The sequence below is a fragment of the Petaurus breviceps genome, unplaced genomic scaffold (assembly GCF_028583685.1).
Source record: "Petaurus breviceps papuanus isolate PSGF00001 unplaced genomic scaffold, PetGlider_PUasm1.0 90650, whole genome shotgun sequence".
Lineage (NCBI taxonomy): Eukaryota > Metazoa > Chordata > Mammalia > Diprotodontia > Petauridae > Petaurus > Petaurus breviceps.
Window position 1 is genome coordinate 4,088,580 of NW_027187299.1, and position 21,923 is coordinate 4,110,502.

The 21,923-nt window shown below is 40.8% G+C and overlaps 1 protein-coding gene across 2 annotated transcripts in view; it reads left to right on the forward strand.

Moving 5' to 3' along the window:
- The first annotated feature begins 9,965 nt into the window (after positions 1 to 9,965).
- SIPA1L2 (signal induced proliferation associated 1 like 2) overlaps positions 9,966 to 21,923 on the forward strand; it is a 255,321-nt gene continuing 243,363 nt past the window's right edge. Inside the window, exon 1 of one of the 2 annotated variants that reach the window (XM_069064868.1) lies at positions 9,966 to 10,385. The gene's annotated coding sequence lies outside the window, so the exon portion shown is untranslated. The remainder of the gene's footprint in view (positions 10,386 to 21,923) is intronic. The other variant, XM_069064869.1, reaches the window with a different exon arrangement.

A 21,923-nucleotide genomic window follows, 5' to 3' on the forward strand; every position in this document is an offset into this window, starting at 1 on the left:
TTGGTACTGTTGCTATCTTTCAAAGGAGAAAACATAGGAGCTGTTTGTCAAGTGTCACTTGCAACACTCAGAGCCGCACGCTGGCATTTTCTGTTGTTCTACTAGAAAATGGGGACTGCATTACACATCTCTTTTGCATTTTCTAAAAAAGCTGTGACACAAATATACGTCCAGGATCTGGCATGAGGTGGGAGAAGGATGTCACTGCTTGTTGTCACTTGATGTCACTCATTGCTAATGCACAATAGCTACGTAGGATGACTGCCATTAGACAGGATGTCTGAGAGCCCCTCTGAGTGTTGGTGAGCAGAAGAGCAGAAGTGAAAGTTACTTCTGAATCATCTCTACTCCAGGGATACAGGGGCAAAAGGCATCTTTGTAGGTTATATAAGATGTGCCTAGAGACTCTCCTTTACCTTAGGGGCTTTAGCAGAGAAACTGAGAGGGAACTGAGAAGTATAAGCAGAAAGAATGTGAACAGCTGCAACAAAGAAGATTGAATCATCAGAAGAGAAATAATCAGCTTCTAACTGCAGAGACTCAGAGGCACAGAGAAGACATTACAGGAAAAGGTGATGTATTAGATTTCTTATTTTGCAATATAAGGTTAAAAACCCCCAAACATCTTCTTGTTATTGTTCATTATAAACTATTTTTAGTGGTGCTACCTACCCCCTTACCTCTAGTGAAGAATATTTATTGTATAACCATATTATTTTAATAACTTCACTAACTGATCTTTCCCCTACCTGACCTTTTCTCAAAGCACTTGGGAGTCTTTTCAATAGATAGAAAAAATCAGCATTTATCTATTGTCTTTATAGACTAGTTTCATAGAATTTATGGAAGGGATCTTACAGAAATCAACATCTTTACAGATAAGGGAACTGAAGCTGAGAAATGAAGTCATTTGCCTGAGGCTGTAGAATCCAAGTCTTTTGACTCAAACTTTCATGGTCTGTATGCAAATTTAATTTCTCCAACAAGATTATTTGAAGGTAGTCAGTTGGCCTTTTTTTTTTTTTTCCTATCTGACTCTTTTTGACCCCATTTGGGGTTTTCTTGGTAAAGATACTAAAGTGGTTTTCCATTTCCTTCTCCAGCTCATTTTTTAGATGAGGAACTAAGGAAAACAGGGTGAAGTGACTTGCCCAGGGTCACACAACTAGGAAGTGTCTGAGGCCAGACTTGAACTCACAGGGATCAGTCTTCCTGACCTCAGGCCCTACACTCATCCACTTCACCACCTAGCTGTCCCCTCTTGAAGGTAGGGACTATGTTAAATACTTGTGTAGCATTTCCCCTAGCTACCTCCCCAAGTCAGTACTTCCAGGTTGTCAGGTAGAAGCATGAGAGAGAATAAGTTTTATTATTTAATTAAATAAACATTTATTGTGCACCTACTATATGCCAGACATTTGAACTGCTTCCAGGTTCTAGGTACTCCATATCTCTGAGCTCCTTCAACTACAGCCCCCACCAAAGCACTTTTAATCTTGTAGACACCATTAGTTCAAAGCAAACACATTTACAAAGACCTTAATAGGAGCAAAGGCTACAAAATATTTCCCCATAAACCTGGGACATACTCTCTTAGAAATACACACAAGGTTAGAGGGAACAATGGGCACAATTTAGGTTATGCTTGTGTTAAGACAAATCCCTATGAAACATATGGCCAAGGTTACTCATGCCTCTGGTACTTCAGGCCCCAATACCCTTTTATCTTTGGTGTTCTCACACATCTCCCCCCTGATCCCAGGTTCCCTGCTGGGAGAACTGCTCAGCCAGGAGACTGGGGTCTACTCTTCTCCACAGTTTGACTGTTGAATGTTACAACTAGTTCTCTCAAGTGCAAAGTCAAGTTTTCTTCTCTATTTCCAGAGATCATACTTCTTGAAACTGCATAATGGCCCACACTCTACGTCTGGCTCTCCCTAGAAACAGTTGTTATTTTTTCAAAAGGTCATCAGAGGCCTGACTTGTCTTTGGTCAGTCAATAACTAACTGTTCTTTAATTCCATCAAAGAGAATTTCAAACTTTTAAAATTAGTAATCAACCAATAAGTATTTATTTAGGGCCTACTGTGTGCCAAGCACTCCATTAGACCCTAGGGTTACAAATTCAATGACTGAAGCAATCCAGGACAGTGACTTTGTACTTCATTTAACACATTAACATCTCATGATCTACCCCTTTTATAACTTCATGAATAACTGTGAACCCCCCACCTCTACCAACTCCATCTCCCAGTAGGTTTAATACATAGCAAGCAATGTAGTCTAGTGTGGAGAACATTAAGTTGAGAGTCTGGAAATACATGTTTTAGTCCTAGCCATGGCATTAACTTAACTTTTAAAAAATTATTAATCTCTTTTAAAAAATTATTAATCTTATAAAAAGGTATAAACCAAAAGAGATTAATAATTTTATTTATAATATTATAATTATTATAATAATAATAAATATATATATACACACACACACTCCTCCCCCTTCTCCTACACAGAACCTTACCTTGGAAAGCCATACCTTTTACCTTTCTTCTTTCACATAAATAAAAAAGTTCAAGAAAACTAATCTATATATCAAATTAATCCAATAGTTTATATGCATTGTTCAATAATCACAGCCCCCACCTCTTTAAAGAAAGGATAGAGGTTTGTTTTCTTATCTTTTCTTTGAGTACAAGTTTTATTATTTAATTCAAAAAAACATTTACTATGTGCTATTCACTGTACTAAGTTCTTGGGATACAACTGAGAAAACAAAAGATAGCTCCTGACCTCAAGGAGCTCACAAAACAAAAGGAAGCTGAAAAGTTGGGGGAATCATAGCAAGGGGTGGGAGGGGGGTAACTTGTGGGGGAAGGCATGAAAGAATTCAAAACCAAGCAGAGCCACTGATGGGAAAATGAAGAGTTACTGAGAAAGTTCTGAACCCTCTATAAAGGAAGGCTCTGGGAGGGGTTTATGGGTCTCTACCCTCTAGCCCTCCAGAGGCAACTGATTATTATAATTTCATTATAATCACACAGTATCTGGTGATCAGTTACTAGTGTCAAAGGGCATGTACATTTTAATAATTGTTTTAGTATAAATTTAAGCTGTTTTCCAGAATTACTTTTGTTACTAAAATTTTGTCAACTGAAAAATAAAAAGTGGGGGGAGAGAGTTGGACTAAATGACCTTTTTAGGGACTGTGAGAACACAGAAACATTAATATACTCTAAGTCAGGGAGGGGAATCTGAAGCCTCAATGTCACACGTGCCCTTCTAGGTCCTTGGGTGTGGTCTTTTGACTGGGTCCAAGTTTTACAGTACAAATCCTTTATTAAGGGGATTTGTTCTGTGAAGTTTGGATTCAGTCAAAGGGCTGCAGCTGAAGATCTAGAGCGCCACATGTGGCCTTGAGGCCTAAGGTTCCCCACCCCTGCTGTAGGTGGAGCTGAGTTGGTTTAACCATTCAGAAAAAAACAATTTAGAATTACATGTTTAAGTCATTAGACTGTTGACCTTTTGACACATTTCTCCACATAATGGCCCTATACCTCAAAGACAGAATGACAGAAATATCCTGTATATGTTTAAGTGTCAGCTCCTTGAGAACAGGGACTATCTTTTCATGTTCTTTTCATTCCCAGTGCTTTGCAGAATGCCTGGTATATAGTAGGTGCTTAATAAATACTTGCTGACTATTGATTGACTATATATAACCAAATATTTATAGCAGTACTGCTTGTGGTAGAAAACCAACAGAGAAGAACTGACTGACCATTTCTTGGGATATGTTAAATCATGATGTATGAATGTAGCAGAACATGATTGTGCTGAAAGAAATTACTAGCATGTGGAATTTAGAAAAGAAAAATTGGGGGCATTGTAGCAGCAAGCACCCCAGCATACCCAGGATGGCTGCCAACACAGGTTCTTCGATCTGCTTTTATAAAGGAAAGCAATTCAAAATGGATTAACAATCTTGCTTTAGTCAAACATATGTCATTTACCTAGTTCAGGGGGAAAAGGTCAGCACCTGGAACTTCAGAGAATACAAACAAGTTAAAAGCAGACAACAAATACAGAGAAACATCAGCAGACAGGCTTCCAACTGTCTGACCATTACATCCATACCTAGTCAGTTACCAGAGAGGGAAGCACCAACATCTGGGTTTTCAAAGCTGGGGGCCCAACAGCTTCCCAGAGTCTCATCAGGTCAAATCACATAACTCTTCTCAAAGTGAGCCTCAAGACAAAATCTCACATCAGGGTATATATAGCCTTCTCCTGGCTCAGAGAATGTCACAACACTCTTGACCCACTGCCTAATCACAAAGCAACAAAGTGTGGGCATTCCTGAAAAACAAGTCTCCCTCCACAGGCTCCAGGTGACCATATTCAGCCTATTAGGGAGAAGCCTATATTTCCAAATCAAGGAAGGTTCTCAGAGTCACTTAAGCCTAGCTAAGGGGCAGGGAAGATCTTAGATTCCCATTCCCATAACAGGGACGTTGTGCAAAAAGATGTAAAATGATGAAAACAGAATCAAGAGAAGATTTTTTTATACTGACTGCAATAACTAAACTAACTAAATTATAATAACTACAATAACTAGAAAATCAAAAAATAAATTAATAAAAATAATATAATAAAATAAATAACAATAACTAAAATAAACAGACCCAAAAGCAGTTGAACTCTGATGAATTGTAATGAACATTCTTAGTCCTGGAGAACTCATGAGTAGGAAGCACACTTTTATTTTGTCAGTGCAGAGGCAGGGATCGAAAATGTGGAATGTGATTGATGCTGTCAGACACAAGGACTGGCTTTCTTAAATGTTTTTTGTTTTGTTTTGTTTATTCATTTCAAGGAAGACTTCAATGGCAGAAGGATAAAAGGAAAATAACTATGGCATAAAGACAACAATAAAACTATTTTTAATGACCTATATCCTTTCCAGTGTGAACATTTTATGACTGAGGAACTCTAAGACTCAATAAATACTGATTTAATTGAGCTGAGAGCGATTATTACTTGAGTTCTTCATTTGATGAGTTTCTTCTTCAGTTCCCACTGGCAAGTTGTTGGCCTTTAGTACACTGTTTAATAACTATGATACTCTCTTAATTTGTTCCTTAATATGCCTTCTTGGCTGGGAACCTGAGTTTTTGTTCCAACACTCTTAGAGATGTACTCTGTTCCTTGGATTCAATAACTAATTCTCTGTCTCAGTTTCTCCATCTTTAAAATGGGTATAGCAGTATTTTGCCCAGTGATTTTTCTGAAGAATAACAAGGTGTTATTTTTAAGTCTTTCCATCCTGGATGAAAAGTGCTAGTGATTCTAATAAGCCAGAATTACAGACCATTAGGAATGGACCATTCCTTCAGGGTTATCTACTCCAACCAGTCCTCTTGCTGACAAAATGAGAGGTAAAGGAATGTTCTCAACTTCACACAATGAGCATGGGTGAGCTGGAAGGAGGAACCTGGTCTCCTGTTTCCTGGTCTGCAATTTCTGGTACCTTAAATATCAGACCAGAAATGTGTGTGTTTTACTGTATAAGAGAAGGAGCTCTGAACCTAGCTCATCTGTTCTATTTATTCCCACTTTGGGACATTTGCTCATGTGGTTTCCCTCCCTGCCTAGAAAGCTGTCTGTTTACTTAAGCCCTATCCTTCCTTACAGGCCTAACTCCTTCAGAAGAACCTTTCTCAAATGTACTTTTGTTTTGTTTTGTTTATTCTTTTCTAAGTGTTCTTTTTATTGAACTTCTGCCCCATTCATTGGGCAGTTAGCTCATGCCATCTTGTACTGGTATTCATCTCCTTATGCCTTAGTCATTTTTCCCCTACTAGACTGTGGCTTTCTCTAGAATAGGGAGGGTCTTTGTCTCATGTTTCTTTGTTTCACTAGTTCCTCTTGTATTGTTTCCCACAGAGTAGCCAGTCTATGTATGTTTGTTGATGGTGAATATTCATTTGGCTTAAAAGGAGATTTTTTTTTTGGTGGGGGGCAGGTAGTGGTGGTTGTGGGGAGAGGAAATAGGGAGCACAATTTTTAGGAAGCTAAACATGTATTGGTATTGGCAGCAGTTTGGGGTCAATTATTGTACATAGTTATTATGTACTTATAAGAAAAAAAACACAACCACAGAATTCTGGACTGGAAGAGATCATAGGACGATGAACTAGAAGGAACCTTGAAGATCATTTAATTCAACCCCTTCATTTGGCAGAAGAGGAAATAGAGGCCTAGAGAGATGAGGAAACTTAATTCTAGTGCCTCCTCTCTGTTGATTATCTCTAATTTATCCTGCATGTATCTTGTTTGTACATAGTTGTTTACATGTTGTCTGTTGGGGGCCTTGGGCTACAAAAATCCCTTGAGAATGGGGACCTCGTTTAGTTTTTCTTTGTACCCCAGCTCTTATAAAAGTATCTGGCACAGAGCAGGCCCTTAATAAATGCTTATTGACTGACTCTTTGTTCAGGGTCAAATGACAAGCCAGTGGCTGAGCTGTGGTGAGAACCAGGTCCCTTGATTTCCAGGTCAGTGCAGTTTTTTGTCTATCCAATCAGAATCCATTAAAAACAGAAGGAAAGGCCCTAGCAATATTTCTAGATTCCTAAGTAAAAACAGTGAATAGCCAGATTTAAATTTTGGACTCGAGTTTGCATTGGCTATTTGTATCTGTCTATGCCTTTAGAAAGGATATAAGTGATGTAGAATTAACTTGCATTAAGTCATACTTTTTATACATTTCCATTTATGTTTGAATCCCCAAACAAAATAGTCCACATTTATATGCTCCTCAGTAGTTAGAAAGCACTTTATATAAATTATCTCATTGGGTAGATCAAACTAGCTGTCAGATACATGATTGGGAAGGGAATGGATATACCTTGAGTTTGGTCCCTGAGGATCATGATTGTAATTCATAAATGAAATAAGACTGATCATTGTTGTGAGAGACAGGAGGTTAGAATCAGAGAGCAGGAATCAGGGGACTTTTGGCTGGAGGGAAGGTCAGTGAGAGAGGACAAAGGAAAGACATGACAGGTAATTCTAGCTTTTAGGTAGATATCATTTTACACTTCATAGTTGACTGCCTTCTTTTAAGCCTCAGAACAATTTACAGCCACAGTAAAAAAAAAAAAAAAAAAAAGGAAAGTTTTTCAATGTGATATCCCAAGGCCAAAATGATGAATTGATTGGACATCTGAAAAGGGAGTTCTATGGGTACATGGTCTCGTTCCTTCCATCTAACAGCTTTGGGTAGCCTACCCTACTCTAGAGGGGAAGAAACAAGGTGGTTTTTAGGAAACAGAAGGTCTTCAAAGGAAGCTGAGAAAATGAATAATAACATCTTTGGGTTTATTTTGTGGCAAAGGATGTTCAAAACCCTTTAATAAGGTTATCTTGGTAAGATCTTGAAGAAGAGGGGGACAGTAGGACCTGGGGAGGGGGCAGTAATAATTATGGCTGACCTTTATATAGTACCTTACAAAGCATTTTACATACATAATCTCAACGGATCTTCACAAGTCTGAAGTAGGGCAAGTTTTGTTATTATTGTTAATAATAACATTTGTTAACTGTGAGCTCCTAGAGACCAGGGATTTGTCTTTTCTATGTTTGGGGGTGGGGTGGGGTATTGTCAGTCTAATTGTGTGAGGAACTTAGTAAGTATTTATTGACTTACTGACTGACTCAAAAGCTATCTTATGCTAAGGATACAAATGTGAAAGTGAGCCAGTTCCTGCCTTCAAGGAGCTCATCCCATTTTGTAGATGAGCTGATTGAGACAGTTTAATTCACTTGCCTAAGGTCACATAAGTAAATGAGACAGTCAGGGACTAGAGTCCCTATCTTCTAGTTCTAAATAGAGAGCCCTTTCCACAGAGTGACTATGGCTGTAGTTTAAGAGCTCCAAGGTTATAACTTTAAAAACATGCACAGATTTATTCTGAGCTTTTTTATTGCAAGCATTTTTAATGATGCCAGGTTTAGGGGTGGGGCCTTTATTCTTGGGGTATATTGACTTTTGTTTAAAGCATAATGAATTGGGTAGAACCTAGGACGAATTTTATAATCCCTTTTCTAAAGAAGAAGAAAAAAAAAGGTAAAAAAAAAAAAAGGTATAAAGGTCTGTAGTTACCATTCTAGAGTACACGGATCTATTGCAAGAGAGTATATAATTAAGTCTAGGGGAGAAAAAAAAAACTCCTGTAAGTCAGGGAAGAATCTTATCCTTTTTCTTTGTACAGTGCTGAGCTCATGGGGGGTCCATGATGAAAGATTGTGGAAGGTAGAGAGTTTAACGAAAGGTTTAATCAGTCTTTTCGGGCATAAGTGGAGGGCCACGGAAGCCAAGAACCAACTTGTTAGCAAACAGAGCAGGTAATGTCCCTCTCCTCCATCTCACTGCTGCCAGGCAGGACTACTCCTAAATTATAGATCACAAGGTTATATACGATGTTCAAAGGGATATTAGAAATCAACACCATCATTTTTTCAGATCAGGAAACTGAGGCTCAGAAAGGGTAAATGATTTCCCTCAGGTAACAACCAGCTTTCTTGATTCCCAGACTTCAGACGCGCTCAGTGCGGCAGAACAGAGAAGAGATCCTAACCCTCATAGTCAAAGATTCTTCTGAAATCAGACGTCTGCCTAACTTTTCGGTAACTAATGCTAATATTAACCATTTCACATTGTCAAGCAATTCTTCACACTTAACCTAAATTTCCTACATGTAATTTAAACTCATTTCCTCTTGTTCCATTCTCTAAGGAAATAATAATGGCCATCAAATGGCATTCCGGTACACTAGATGAAGTGAGAGAAAGAAAGATAGGAAGGAAGAAAACTGACTGATATTTGAAAGCAACCCATTCTATCTACTAAAATCCAAACAAGGACAGACGGTTGCAGGATTCCTACCGCCCAAATTCGCTGAGGCAGTGAAGGAACCCCTTGGAGAATAAGCTGATTTGTTTGCATATAACGTTCGCTTGCCCCCAAACTGATCTGGAATTGGGCTGAATCTAACTCTTTCCTGGACTCACGGTGGACTGTGTCACTCAGGGCCAAGCGCTCAGTGGATGCTTTGACTGGAGCAGGAGGTTTTATTTTTTTATTTGTTTTGCTTTTGGATAAAGCCGCTAACACGCAGTTTCCGCAAGGATTCGCATACAAAACGACAGATGGGCAAAAGGTTCAAAAGAACTCACAGCAGGTTTCGCTGTGAGTTTTAGGGGGTTGTTCCAAAGAGGCTGCAAAGTCAAAGCAAGGGGCGTTGAGGAAGAACCTGGGAACCAGAAGCTGCATGTATGAAGAAGGGACAGCGGAGGAGCTAGCAAAGGCCAGTTAACACACCCTGCTGATTGATTCTAATTAGTGCTTTAGTGCTTGGTAACCCAAAGGCAAGAAGTTGGGTGTTAACATAGGAAGGGGGGGGGGCGCTTGGGGGAGATGATCTGCAACCTTGGTCTCTGATTTGTGAAGCACTGGCTTTTCCAGAGTCGGGATAGGCAGCAGTAGGTAACGAACACCTGGACATTTTGACCCAGCAGCTCTCTTCTGGCCCTTAACCATCCAAGTTCCCTCTCGTAGCACCGCCCTCCTCACCTCGGTCCCCAGGCTGCTTTGTTTTTAGAGCCCTCCTGGGGGTATGGAAGCTGCAAGTCTCCCGGGAACCTTCCATCCAGACCGCAGCTCCCCACAACTGTGAGTCGGAAAGCAGAGACTGACCCGGGAGGCGAGTGGTGCTGGTGCGTAATAGGGACACCTCCCAATCCGGACTCGAAGGGTGTTGTTGGGGGCCAAAGCGGAGAGGGTCGGGGAAGGAAGTAAGCTGGGGCCAATAAGAGAGGGAGCATTGAATTGGGAGGAAGGCTTTCAGCGGGAGGCGGAGGGAGGTGTTGTAGGGAGGGAGCCGGAGACTATGCGTTGCAAGCAGGGGGTGGAGGAGGAGGAGCAGAGGCAGCTGTAAGAGGCGGAGGAGGAGGAGGAGTTGTGTGCGCGCACCCTCCTCTCTCTTCTCCTTCCCCTCCCCGTCCGTCGGACAGCTGAGGAGAACCTAGAAGCTGACTGCAATCGCTGCACTGGCTCTCTCGACCCTAGCGAGAGCAAGGGAGCAATTGCAACTCTGAGCGGCGCGGGAGGAGAGTGGGGCTCCGAGCAGCGTTGCCTCTGGTCGGCTCCTGTCCCGTGGACCTCCTCCCCCCGCCGCAGGGTCTGGCGGGGAGGAGGAGTGTGTGAGCTGGGGGGAGCCGGGGCTGGAGCTCGAGCCGGAGCCTCGGAGGAGATGGGGAACCCGGGAGATAGGCGGCGGGAGCAGAAGCAGCGGCAGCAGCCTTGTTTCGCTCCGGGGCTGTAGCAGGTATGGAAGGAGCGCGTCTGCAAACCCCTACTCTTGCGTTTGCGTTTGGGGAGCAAAGCATCCTTTTTTTTTTACTGGTGCGAATCTGTGCAGTGGTGGTGGAGAAGATTGGGGGGAAGAGGAAAAATTCCTTGTGATCCAGTAGAAGTGTCCGTGGGGTTTCTGGGGGGCAGGGAGCGCATCCTGAGAATCTACCCGGGGGTAGCCTTTCCTTAAGGGGGTTTGCATTGTAGAGGGGGTGAATGGGGGTTGCGCGAATAAGTGGGGTGGGTCTTTTTGAGTTGAAGATGGGGGGGTTGGGCTGTTGAGGGTGGAAAAGAACCCCGCGCCTGACGGACCTGGGGAGCGAAGACGCAACTGTGCTGGGGGACCAAGAGTGCAAATGTAATGCTTGCTGTGAGTTGGTGTTGTGTCTGCCAGAGGGACGTCTGCGCGCAGACCCCCTGCGGGCGTCAAGACTAGCGGCGTTTGCTATTGCCCCCTCCCCCCTCCCCCGCCGCGCCCCCCTTTCCCCGAGGAGTGGCTGCACCTTAGCCCTTCCTAATGCTTTCTTGCAAATCTATAATAAAGGAGAAGCAGCAGTTTTAATTTTCCCTAAAGTTACTGAGGGAAAGGTGGTCCCTTTGTGGGTACCATCTACTGGGTAAATCTGTTTGCCTTCACACAAAATCTCTTTGCCATTAAAAAAAAAAATTGGCAGATTTCTTTTTTACCTCTCTTGTCACTTGCTGGTTATTCGGTTAACTTACTGAAGATTTGTTTCTTTTCAAAGACGTCTGTACTGGGCAAGAGAGGGAGGGCAGTTTGTATCTAATAGAGATCCCAGCCCACTCTGCTTCGAACAGAGTAGGTGCCCCAGGAATACAAGAATATAAGACTCATATGTGCGCACTTTCCTCCCCCTCTCCTGTGTTCTCACCCTTCCCGGGCCGTGCCACTCCCTCCTGGTGCCTTTGATCTTGTTCATGTCTTAATTACATTTTAAAAGGTAGGTAGGACCTTAATCCATGTATCTTGGGGAATACTGCCATTGTACATTCATTCATTTCCAGAATTCTTGTCCATCCAAAGAGTATCAACTTCAGTTCCTTGTAACTATGACTGGGAGGCTTCCGGGGTGAAGATTATTTGCCATTATTCCTCTTTGGCTGAGATTTGTCAGCATAACCTGTTTCTGTTAATATTGTCCAAGATGACTACCCCAGATATGAATATTTTAAAAATCAAATGGGCCAGTGAATACTTAGCAGGGAAATCACATTTTGGTGAAACTGAACTTTGAACATTACCTTTTAATTCAGTGTTTGTTATTGGTAGGGAAGACGTGCAAAAATTAGTAATTGGTGTTGGTTTGCTTACAAAGTTTGACAACATTTGTCCGAATTTTGCCTCTTTGCTCTTTTGTTTGCAATTTTCATTTCTTAACATTAACACTAGATGGCTTTCTTATATCACTCATTTGCCGAATGTGGTTTCAGAGTTGTCTATGACTGCTGCCTAGTGTTCATTTCCCACTTCTAATTTGTTGGGAAGGAATCATGAGAAGACTGTTGCTTGATGTGACATATTTATACTGTTTAGGCTAATGTCTTTGAGAGGTCAAAGTGTGATCTCAGGCATCCCTATCATCCTTTAAAATGGTTCTGAGAAGACACTTGGGCACCATATTTAGTAAGATGTTTAATATAGTTTAGGATTTTTAGTGTTTCTATTTAGGGAGATTCTATTTGGGAGATAGTAGTAATAAATAGTATTCTTTTTTTTTCTGGCAGAAAAAAACCAGTTTGAGTTGACTGCTTGATGTGGTTATTGGAAAGGATTAGAAAGGTGGGCTCTGTTGGGTAGCTTTGTTTGTTCATGGGAAACTGCAGTCCTTGAGTTTTGCATATAAATAGCTTATACTGTTCTCAGGGAGTCTATGATCTGGAAGAGATTTTGGTATGATAAATATTGGGGATTTTGCTTTTAGTCTCTCTAGTAATACTTTGACTTTTATTTTGAAAATTGATCCCCCTTTTTGAATTATACAGTGAATTATAAATGGGCATTTAGGCAGAGATAGGCTGTCCTGTTGTTACTATTTTGAAATATTAGTTGCCTAAAGCAAAACCCAAGATATTTTCCTGAATTTTCTTTTGCTTTGTTGTGCCTAAGAGGTAGATTTAGCATGTACTGGAATGCATAGATGTAGCAGAAAGACATATTTACTTGTTAGGCTGAAGGCTAGTTTAACAAATAGTCTTTTGATTTTGGTCAGGGATTATGTGTATAGAGATGCTTTCAGTAACTGAAACAAAACTGCGTAGCATCTTTGTGAAGTAGGGAGCAAAACAGGCCCCGATTTTTATCAGTTCCCACAAACCACCTAACTTGGATAAGAAATGAGTGAAAGCATTAAACAAGGTAATCGGCAACTTAAAAGTTTATTTCATGAATGACACTTCATGGGATCAGAGAACTACAGCTGGGAAGACTGTCTAGTCCAGGCTTCTCAGATTTCAGATGAAGAAATCGAGGCCCAAGGATAGTTGAATGACCAAGGTCATGCAGATATCAGAGATAGGAAGGATCTGAACCTGTATCCTGAGATAGGTGGCGCTAGGCCTGGAGTCTGGAAAATGACTCCTCTTCTTGAGTACAGATCTGGCCTCAGACATTAGCTCTGTGACCCTGGGCAAATTACTTAACCCTGTTTGCCTCAGTTTCCTCATCTGTACAATGAGTGGGTTGGACTAATGTCTGCAGTTCTTGCAAGCTTTTTAAAAGAATCTAATTTTCAATTTGCAGCTTTAAGTTTATATGGCATAATCAATTTAGTCAGTCAGTAAGCATTTCTTAATTGCTTATTATGTATCAGGCATTGTGCTAATCACTAGGGATACAAAAAACAAAAAGCAAGACAGTCCCTGTCCTCAAAGGGTTTTACATTCTGAAGGGAGAGACAACATGAAATCCTCTATGTACAAATTGTGTTGTGTACAGCATAAGGGGGAAATAATGAGCTGAAGGAAGGCACCAGAATTAAGAGGGATTGGGAAAGGTTTCCTGAAGACAGTAAGATTTTAGCAGGGGTGAGTCCAGTTGGTGACTCAGCTCACAGTGGTCATTGCAACAATTATCCCAATCCTCAAAAGTAGTTACGGAATTTATGCTTTTGTCATAGTGGGTTTTCACTTTAACAAGAGGAGGCTTAGTCCAAAAAACATTTATTAAGCATCTGCATGCAAGGCCTGAAGAGGAGGTAAAGTAAAACATTTCAGTGGCAGGAGAATGGAGGAAGGCTCCCAGGGAAGGGTACACCCAGAGTAGTGAACCCTGCATGCACTGGGTCCTCAAAAAGTAGGGCTGGGTGTCTTCAGAAGCCTACCTGTCTTTTCATACCTGAAACAGCTTCTTGGGGCCTCAAGACCTGGGTTTTTTGAGGGGGATAAGTAAGGGAAGGGAGTGTAGCTCTAGTTAAGGGCTCTTGTTTTCCTTTGATGTTTCCCATTGATGATGTCACAGGCATGGATGCTAGGTGTTGGCCTGGGAAGTCTCAGATGAGCTGAAGTGTGTGTGTGTGGGGGAGTATAAAGGCCTAGAAGTTTCAAGAAAATGGCAGGTCACTTGGAACAAGGGTCATACCTAGTGTCCAGGGCAAGGGTAGCCCAGCTGTGGCTTTCTTGGATATTTCTAAGAAACTGGAAATGGTAAATGGGAGCTGTTTGGGAGGGCTCCTTCTTATTGAATCAGATTTTGTCAACACCTGTCCTCCTGGGGCTCATTTCACCTGAGCCTCAGGGTAAGGGAAGTGAAGCCAGTGACTCACTTAGGAAATCTGCCTGTTCATGAAAGTGGAGGAGATGGTAGTGAGCCTCACTGGAAGGGGAACTGGCACTGTTTGGTAATCAGAACTGACTTCGAAGGCCTCTGGTTGGTTCAGTAAGCAAGACTGGTTTAAAGACGGTTTTCTCTATTACATATTTTGGGAAAACATGGTAAGTGTAAATGTATACAGACCCCCTCATGATTCTTGAATGCCTGGCATTGTGTTTAGGAGTTTTACTTCCTAGAATGGTAAGAGATGCTTGAGGACTTTGGACTTGGATTGATTTTTCTTTTCTTTCTTTTGGCTATTGAATATTTGTTTTAGAAGAGAACTGAGGACACTATTGTGATGTTTTCTAGTTATTTATTAGGAATCCAGATAAAATTGAAGTACAATACTGATGACCATATAACATTAAACTTGATTAATAAAGAGTCTACCTCCTCATAGGAGGAGCTGTATAGAAAAGGGGGAAGCTTTCACTGGTCTGTCATAATACATGTGATGCTATTTATATCTATAATGTTATGTTTATATATAAACATGTATATATTTAGATTTATATATGTATATAAATATATGTTTATATCTATTGTATCTATAATGCCATATTATAACATCTATAATGTAAAATACTTTGCAGAAATCTTAGATAAGTGGTATTAAGTGCCTACTCTGTGGTAGACACTGGAAATACAAAGAGAGGCAAAAGATAGTTCCTGCCCTCGAGGAGTTTACAGTCTGATAGGAGAGACAGTAGGCAAACCATTGTGTATAACAAGCTATATACCAGATAAGGAGAAAGTAACCCACTGAGGGAAGGCACCAGAATTAAGGGCACTGGGAAAGGCCATATGAATGGTATCTATAATGAGGAGGAGGAGGTCTGAAGTTTGAGCTTAGTGCTTTTGGGCAAGTCTTTGGCTCTCAGTATCGCAATAGGATACCTAGGCTCACAGATTGATAGCCCAAAGATACCATGAAAACCACCTAATTCAACTCCATCATTTTACAGAGGCCCAAGGAGGTTGCTTGACTTGCCCAAGGTCACACCCCGGAAGGCACAATTTGAATCCAACTTCTGACTCTAGAACCAGCGGTCTTTGGACTCTACCATGATGAGGGGTTAAGCTACATTCCCATTAAGGTGTTCCTTCTAGCTCTGCTTGAGTCTGTGAAATGCAGCCAAAGTAAACGCACTGAAGCTATGAGAAAGAAAATAATAATTGCTAACTTACTTCACATATAGTATCTTCTTTGATGGTCAAAAGAACCCTGTGAAGTTCTTTTGATCACCTGCTAGGTGGTACAGTGGATAGAGCACCTGACTTAGATTCAGGAAGATCTGAGTTCAGATGTAGCCTAGATGCTAACTAGCTCTGTGACCCTCCAAAAATCATTTAATGTCTGCCTCAGTTTCCTCTGCTGCAAAATGGGGATAGTAATTGCACCTGCCCCCCCTCCCCCCAGGATTGTTGTCAGGATAAAATAAGATAATATTCAGAAATGCTTTGCAAGCCTTGAGTGCTGTAGAAATGTTAGCTAAAAATTTCCCATTTTTACAGAAGAGGAAATTGAGGGTCACAGAATTAAAGTGATTTGCCCAGTTTCACCCATCTACTGTCTGAGGTGGGTTTTGAACACCAGACTTTCTGAGTCTATTTAACACTTGATATCACAGTGCTAGGCCATTGGTCTAGCTGAAGTTTCTCTTATTCTTCACTCTTGTTTACAGACTTTGATTTAGATTGATAATTTGGTTTGGTAATTTATGAGAATTACAGCCATTGTATTTTTCCTCTTCTATTTCTTACTCAGACACTGTGGTTTTTGGTTAAAATAAGATTCAGCCAGGACTCCATTTTAAGGAGGGATAACAAGGTGATATAAATGAAATTCCAGGAGTTCAGAGAGAGAAATTCATCTGATCCCTTTCCTAACTTGATTTATAGGCTTGTGATCACCAAAAAAAAAAAAAAAAAGCCTGAAATCTGAGGGAGCCAAATTTGACCCACTTCTGGAATTCCTCTGTGGTGGATCGACTGAATATGAGATTTCACATTAAGCTCAACTAAATCCCCAGATAAGTTGTTTCCATAGACTGCCCTCTGAATGGAAGCGAGTGGTGGAGGAGGAGACAGACTGAGACTGTCACTTGAATGTAGCTGAATATAGGCTTTTGTTTAAATATTTATGGCATTTTAAAATGGGGTGCTGAAATTAATATGTACAATGCCTGGCAAGAATGCAAATGCATTATTGCTTAAACAGGTCTACTTTTTTGCTTTTTGTTACAAAGTTAAAATTGCATTGAAAGAAGAAAGATTTGAGGTTTAGTTGTTTTTTTTCCCTGACCCTTGAGGGTCAGTGCCATACAAGTTCTCTTATGTTTGATTATTGTAATAACCTCCTAATTGGTCTCTACGTCTCTTCCCAACTAAGTCAAACCCAGTGATTTCCTATAGGGCCTCTAGGATAAAAGATAAATTCCCCAAATTAGGTTTTAAAGGTCCTAACAGCCTTGTCCCAGAATGTCTTTCCCGCCTTTTGATACATGCTCTCTCTGGTACCAAACTGGTTTTCTCTGCTTCAGACTATGACACCTCCCCTTTCTGTCCCTCATGGCTATTGGAATAGGCTCCCTCCTCACTGCTGCTTTATTACAATGCCTCTCTTTCTATAAGAGGCAGCTCAATGCCGTGCTATTGGCATCGTGCTTTGCATGTTGTCTCCTCCATCAGATCGTAAGCTCCTTGAAGGCAGGGACTGTCTTTTGCTTCTTTTGTATCCCCAGAGTTTAGCACAGTGCCTGGCATGTAGTAGGCACTTAATAAATGTTGATTACTTGATTCTTCCCACAACTACTATGGCCATCTTCCCCAAACTACCTGGTATTTAACTACTTTGTCATTAGAACTACTGTATGGGGTGGGAGGGATGGGGAGCCCTACGGAATGTGCAGGTCACCTTTCTTCTCTCCCCTCCCTCTTTTGAAGCTGGAGAAGCCACACCCTGTTAAATAATTAACCAATTTTTAAACCTTGGGGCAATATGCTTCTTCCTTTGATGATTGGGGAGGTTTATGTTAAATAAAAGATTAGGACTATCATCACCCTTGCTTATAGCCCCCAGTTAGGAAAATTCCCAACATTCAGGTAGAAGTTTGTTGTTCTGCCTTAAATATAAAATTTGTTTTTATTTCTAGCTAACCCTTGGCTTCTGTGATTGAGGGAAAAAAAAATTCAATTTACCAGAAATGCTAGGGGTAGAGAATTGAGCAGAGTATTTAGCAGTGACTTAAAAGGGGGAGCTGACTATTTTTTAGGAATGTCTCCCAGTCCTTGAAGATGAAGTGTAATCAGAGGCTTCAGTCCAAAGCTTTTGCTTTGAGGTGCCTGTAGGGGCCAGTGACCCTTCTTGATTTCTTTTTTCTCTGCTACAGTAGGTCAACTTTACTTTTTATTTTTTCTTTCTGGTACTGCTTTGATTCTTTCTGGCTCAACTCTTGAGGTCCCTACTCATTCCTCTCTTCAGATAGGAACTCAAATTCTCAATTATAGAGTGTGACGAAGTCCTTCAACCAATTGACACAGACTTCCTCTCACACCTAATTAAAATGCCTTTGTTTTCTATAGGTTTAGGTCTTGTTAGTACGTTGTTCACACCTCTTGTTGACACAGGTATCAGGACTTGGAAAAATTTACTGTTTTAAAATATTTTAAGAGGAAATATCATAAAGACCTTGACAATGTAATTATATCATAAAATTTAAACAGTCCCATGCAAAAAACTCACGCTTTCTGAGGAAACATATAAAGCAGTACCTGTGACTGATTTCTTCCTTCCTACACTCCTCCCTGTATTATTAGTCTGTGAGTATTTGTTTTGCTTATTGTTGGACTTAGTTGTTTTGGAAGAGTTAGGAGCAACTTAAGGTGAAAAGTATTGAAGGTTAAAACTATGTCCATTCTGTTTCTGCCTTGTGCAGTTGTCAGGAGAATCTCCCCTCCACACTCCTGTGGGTTGATGGATCTATAAGAAGAAAGTGTTTATCTGACCACACTGGACCTTATAAAATTTTCCAACCCTGGCTTGGTGTTGTTTAAGGAAGTCTGGATTTTTCAAGTTCAAATTCTAATTGGTTAATAGAATCTTTGAGTGAGACTTTGTTTTGCTTCATTTTCACAAAGAAAAGTCCTCTTGGATGGAATTTGCCCCTCCGTTATTCTCAGAGTGTCATTTGGACACTAAGAATATGAATTATATATCGAGGAACTTTGAGAAGAGAGACAGAATTTATATTTGCTCTCTCTTTTAGAAAACAGCTTGGAGGTGAAACCTGTAGAATTTTTGGCTGATTTATTTAGTTGCTTTGTCTTCAGACATACTTACTTTCAGCAAAGAGCTCTTAGTCTCATTTTCCTTCCTTCCCCTCCTCCTAAGTTTTCTCTTTATTACCAGGTGCTAGAAAACTATTCAGTCCCCCTTTAGATTGGAACTCTCTTCCTCTCCTCTCCTCCCCAAATCAATGCAGTCCTTAGTACTTTAATATAGTAATTGCACTCATGGTAACAAGTGAAACATTAATAAAGTCTAAATCAAGATGAAATTTGTGAGATTTTTAGTCAAGAGGAAGGATTCAACAAAAAAGAGGATATAGTAGACTGTCTTGATATGAATGCTTTAAATAGTTAATTAAAGCAGAGTAACTTTTTCTAGTATCTCTATTGACACAAGGCTGCTGTCTCATTCTGATCTTCCAAAAGCAAACACTTCACCTGTCTTCCCTCTCCCACTTTCCCTACACTGGCTTTGTTTCATTTCTTCCTAGAAAGGCTTGTGAATCAGCAGGTGTTCCATAGGAACTGCCCCCGCTTCCCCTGAATACATTGCCAGGTGGTTCAATTAGGCAGCGTATCACACTTGGGTCTCTGACCTAGATGAACAGTCTTATTAATATATATGCCATCCATGTGCTGTGAGGATCAGATGTTGAGATGTGGGCTATATCATTATAAATCCACCACCACTGTTAGAAAAACCATTCCAGATGTGTGGATCGGTAATATATTTTTGTATGCAGCACAACTGGTATTTCTTGTGAAGCTCAAGACTTACTAGTGGACCATGCATGGCTTTGTTGTTCCTCTTTATACAGTTAACCATTCCACGTCTAGACTTTCCCATCAAGGTTTTGGCATATTGAAGGTTGGCCTAAGAAATTAAATGGGAATTTTGTGGGAGCTGCAGACAACAGGCAGAGGTCAGCAGACGACACAGAAAAAGTTCAGAAACTTAGAAATGCATAAAATGTATGTGTAGAATTGTATAATATCAGTATAGTTTATGTTTTAATACCATAATCATTCAGACTTTTTCTCTTGTACTAAGGGAGGGCCAAAAAACTTTACATGGATTTTCCAGATCCCTGGGGCACTGCACCCCTAGCCTTGGTGATATGGAAAGGATAACTGCATTTGCATTTTTTGTGATGAATTAGCCATTCATACCACCTTTTTTCACCACAGTTGATTATTCCATGTTTTTCCTTAGTTAGAAAAGATACTTGTTCAGTCTTTTGGTTTGAGGCTTGCAAATGTATTGTGACAAGGTTTTCCAAGTTAGTTGTTACCTAATCTTAAAATGGTGTTGAGACCCTGGTAAAGATATTTTCAAACCAGAAACCAGGGTGTTGTATAATTAGGTGCTATGGAATATAATTAGGTTTCTATGGAAAGAAAAGTATTAGATTTAAGTAAGAGGTAACGTGTTACCAATGATGACAAATGGTATAAAAGACATCCAGGGTATGTATGACTGAAATTGAGGATGGTCCTGTCGCCAGAATGAGAAAATACAAGTGGGCACCTTAAGTTCTGCACTGGATGATGCATTTTCTTTCCTTCCCCGTCCACTTCTCTGCCAAGCCCCTAAATATTAGAAGAGTCAGGAAGTGACAAACAGGAATGTCACAGGATGAAAAGTATGAAGAGGTTGTGATTTGTAGAAGCAGAGGGACTGCTCAACCCTGATGAATAGTGAGCATATAGGATCTAGTCACATCTCACCACTGATACAACTTGTGTGACCTTCTGCAAGTAGCTTAACTCCCTGGGCCTCAGTTGCCTTATATGTGAATTAAGGAGGGTAGACTAGATGACCACTGATATGTCTTCCAGTTCTATATTCAGGATCCTATGATGTTAGAGAGAGGGGCAGCTAGGTGGCCCACTGGATAGAACTCCAGGTCTGGAGTCTGAAAGACTTGTCTTTTCTGAGTTCAAATCTGGTCTGGAATACTTACTAGCTGTGTGACCCTGGGCAAGTCACTTAACCCAGTTTGCCTCAATTCCCTCATCTGTAAAATGAGCGGGAGAAGGAAATGGCAAACCACTCTAGCATCTTTGCCAAGAAAATCCCAGATGGGGTCATGGGGAGTCAGAAACAACTGAAGAACAACAAAACAGCTTAGACTAAATGGGAGGGAGGTAGGAAGATAGAATCAGGTATTCAACTCATTTTGAATAGAAAACGTGTTCAGGGTTTCAGGTAACCTTGCAAAAGAATTCTTGATCACCTTTCCCTGAGTAATTCTTCAAGTCACTAGTATGATGCAGAAAGGAGGGAGGTGTTGACTCCTTCCTGCCGCCTCCAGCTTGACACTTGACTCTTGAGAACTTTTGATACTCTCTGAGATAGACTAAGATAAGAATTCGGGGAACTCTAGCAGAGTGTTTCTGAAGACGGCCCTGGAGAGAGAAGGAAACCTCTAAGACAGGAGTGGGGAACCTTCGACCTCGAGGCCACATGTGGCCTTTAGGTCCTCAAGTGCAGCACTTTCATCTGTGAGCTTCTGTGAAGTTTGGGCTCAGTTAAAGGACCTATAGGGGCCACATGTGGCCTCGAGAGGCCTCTGGCTCCCCACCCTTGCTCTAGGACCTTCCTTTGGTATAGCAGACCTCCTCCATCCTAAGATAGACCTCTAAGAATCTCAGCCTTGAAATTGCCCAGCATGGGAAATTCTCACTTGGAGAGCACTTAAGGAACTCAGGGCTGCTACTCACAGGGGTGTGTGGGGTATGTGAAACACTGCTGTGCTAGGGAGCCAAGGGGCAAGCCAGGCATCTTCCAAGAGGGTATAGTTTTGGTCCAAGTCACAGCTTTTTGAGCCTGACCCAGTCTTTGGATTTGGCTTTGTTAAGGATGGTTGCCAGCTCCTTTCAAGTCCTGACCTTGTGTTATAAATAAAGATTCTGGTAAAGTAAGTGTATCTGAGTCTTTTTCCAGAGCCTGTGAACAATTAAGTTCTGCCCAAGATAATTAAAAAACAAAACAAAAAAGCCACTTGATAATGTTTTGGCAGAAATTGTGTTGATCACTTTTTAACTGAGGATTGTAAAGCATAATGAATACAGTTCTTTGTATCTACCTTTATATATTTGATGTGGCCTAATATTTGACTTATAAATATAAGTTTGATTTATAAAAACATATGGTAATAATTATGTGGTAATAAGGGAGCACACAGAGGACTATTTCCTGAGGTCATTGACTGCTTCACTTTTATATTTGTATACTACAGGCACATAACACTTAACACTTCTACTAATAAAATAATAGTGTATACACACACACATACATGACTTTAAGCTTTGCTAGCACTTTATATTCTATTTTGTCCTCACAACAACTCTGGGAGGTAGGTGCTGTAATTTCCCCCATTTTATAGA